The sequence below is a fragment of the Alligator sinensis genome, unplaced genomic scaffold (assembly GCF_000455745.1).
Source record: "Alligator sinensis unplaced genomic scaffold, ASM45574v1 scaffold1520_1, whole genome shotgun sequence".
Lineage (NCBI taxonomy): Eukaryota > Metazoa > Chordata > Crocodylia > Alligatoridae > Alligator > Alligator sinensis.
Window position 1 is genome coordinate 662787 of NW_005842659.1, and position 3053 is coordinate 665839.

The window sequence follows — 3053 nt, forward strand, 5'->3', positions numbered from 1 at the left end:
CCTGCGTCGTGATTGCAAGCGGCATGAGTAAAGTTTTTTGCAACCAATAAGTTGTGTCTGCCTCTCCATTCACCAGCCCTCCCTAACATACGACCAATTTCTAACGCAACTCGAGTTGGCTCTGGCCGTCCGAGACACTTGCTAGCTCTGAGCTGCTCCAACCAGACTTAATGTGCTGTGGAGGGGCTGCCTGGGGCATGAGGGTGCTTCAGTATTCGATTAGCCAGCAGGCATCCCCCACACAGAAGCACCCTTGAGCTCCAGCCAGCTGTATCAGTGTCTACATGTGTGCTGCTGTACACAAAAAAACTCTGCAGCAGGGTAGTACATGTATTAAAGCCTTGGCTGGGATGATCTAGTTGGGGGTGGTCCTGCTTTGAGCAGATGGTTAGACTAGATGACCTCCTGAGGTCCGTTTCAACTCTAATTTTCTATGTTTCTATGATTCTATTTAGAAGTACTACCCTGCTGTGGAGTTATTAGTTTCCTGCACCCTAATAGAGGCGAAAGTGTAGACACTGAGATGTTTACTGCGTAGCTAATTAGTCAGCTCCACAGTAAATATCTCATGTAGATACACCCAGTTATATGCAGTACAAACTATACATGATATTAGTCCAAAGCAGAAGACACAGTTTATCACATAGTTCATTCAGCTGGGCCCCACCAGAATCAACAGCATTTCAAGGCATGGTGATCCCACAACTCAGCACTGCTCAGTATGTGTGTACACTCCACATACCTGCCACAAAGGATCCATGTTCTAATTCATCTCCACTCACGGCCAGAACCAAATGTTCTTATCACGAGTCCTGAGATACTCCAAACAATTACATACAGATAGGCCATGTCCCTACGAGCAGGGGTATGCACTTACCGCACCCTGTTTCCTATTTTTAATGTTCCTATTTAATGTTCCTTTAATGTTCCTTATTAATGTTTCCTATTTTCCTATCAAGTGAGCCTTGATAATTTTTTCGAAGACTTTGCCTAGGATGGAGGTGAGACTGACTGGCCTATAGTTGCCTGGGTCCTCCTTCCTCCCCTTCTTGAAAATGGGGACCACATTGGCCCTTTTCCAGTCCTCCAGGACCTGGCCCTGCCGACTTAAAGGCATCCAGTTCCTCCAAGTGACTCTGCACCATCTCAGGGTCTATGCATGGCAGTCTGGTGCCTTGCTGCTGCCTCTCTACACTCCCAGTGAGAGACTTGTCTTGCCCCTCGCTTAGGAACACTGAGGCAAAGGACTCGTTGAGGAGTTCAGCCTTGTCCCCCCTGTCCGTCACCAATTGCTTCTGCCCATTTAGTAGGGGTCCTATTCCACCCTGGGCCTTCCTTTTACTCCCTATGTATCTAAAAAACAATTTTTTGTTATCCTTAACTTGGGATGCCATCCTCAGCTCCATGGTAGCTTTGGCCCATCTAACTGCCTCCCTACAAGTGTGAGCAGAGGAGGTATACTCCTCTTTGGTAATCTCTCCCCGTTTCCACTTTTTATATGCCCCCCTTTTGGTCCGCAGGCTGCCCTGGATTTCTCTGGTCAGCCAAGGAAGCCTCCTGGCCCTTTTCCCTCTTTTTGCTTGCATCAGGATCGTCTCCCTCTGTGCCTGAAGGATCATTTCCTTGGGGTTTTTAAAACATGGGGGTTTTTGGCTGCAGTTTAATGGTAGATAATGTATTTAGTGAGATTTCCTTGTATGCAATTGCAAGACAAGGGGATGCCAATTGGTGGGGAAACCTCATCTTGTATTTGAGTAAATATGGTACTTCCCTTTTTAAATTAGAAAGCAGAATTTCTTAAAATTTCAGAAAGCATCATAATCTTTAAAATTGGGACTGGGAATGGAGGCATCAGTCCAGTGACCACTGGGTATGTGTGGCACCGGGCAAGAAAGAGACATTATCTTTCAAAGCTCTGACACTGAATAAGAGATATGCTTGGTGTGAAGTTCCAATCTCAGATCATGGAATGTTGAATGAATAATTCACAAGCTCCTTTCCTACCCCTTGTCTGGTCTGCTTAGATTGCAAATTTGAACATAGAAGGTCTGAAGGACTGTTCCTCACTACACATGAACAGCCCCTAGCATGCTGGGCCTTGATTTCAACTGGCTCCTTTAGTAGAAATGCAAATAATAATAAAAGCTATTTTATAACTTTATTTAGCATGGGTATGTAACTTTTGGCCAATTTGACAGTTTGATAAACCTCATTTCTAAGCTCTCGGATTGCACTTCACCACTTCTGATCTGAGAACACAAATTTCTATGCCAGTTCTGAAACTCTCATAAGAATGTGAGAAAGTATATATACACAGGTTTGTATGTGTGTGCACTTGGTTGCATGCATAAATCAGAATACTGAAAGCAAACTTCAAAGGCTGCTCACACCTTTCTTGCTTCTGACACCACTACTACCTTCTATTCTGACACTTATTTCAGCCTATGTGTAACCTTTCTTTTCATACAAGTGCCATTATATACTGAAGGGGCTTCTATCACAGAGCATCAGTAAGACCAATTAGGAATCCTTTCCCTGTTTCCTATTAGTATTCTAATAGCCTGCTCTTTTAGAGGTCAGTTATGTTTCCCCAGCTCAGGTGAACTAGGTATGGCAAAGGGTAAAAGGAGCCCTTTCTTTCCCAAGTGCCCTGGAACAATCACTGAAAATAAGTGTAGTTCAGCTCACAGTATTCCCCTGTGCTAAATGGCTCAGTCTGGAAGTGAGATGGGTTTGGCCATAGCCCCAGTGCTGGCTGACTATTTAAACATTAATACTGACTGTGTTCATCCCTCGGTGAATTAGGCAGCACAAGATGTTCTCTCAAAATCTAAGGTTAAAGGGGAAGGAGGAACGCTTTTCAATGGCCAAACATCCCCCCCAGTATATAATGTCATTATGCCTTACACCACTTAACTGGTGTAAACCCATGTCACAATCAGAATCAAAGTGACGTCAATTTACAAAAAGATGAGGAAGCAACCCAGAATCAACAAGCTTCACCTTCCCCTGAACAAAGTAATCTGATGAGGATTGTGTCATTGCTGCTCTTT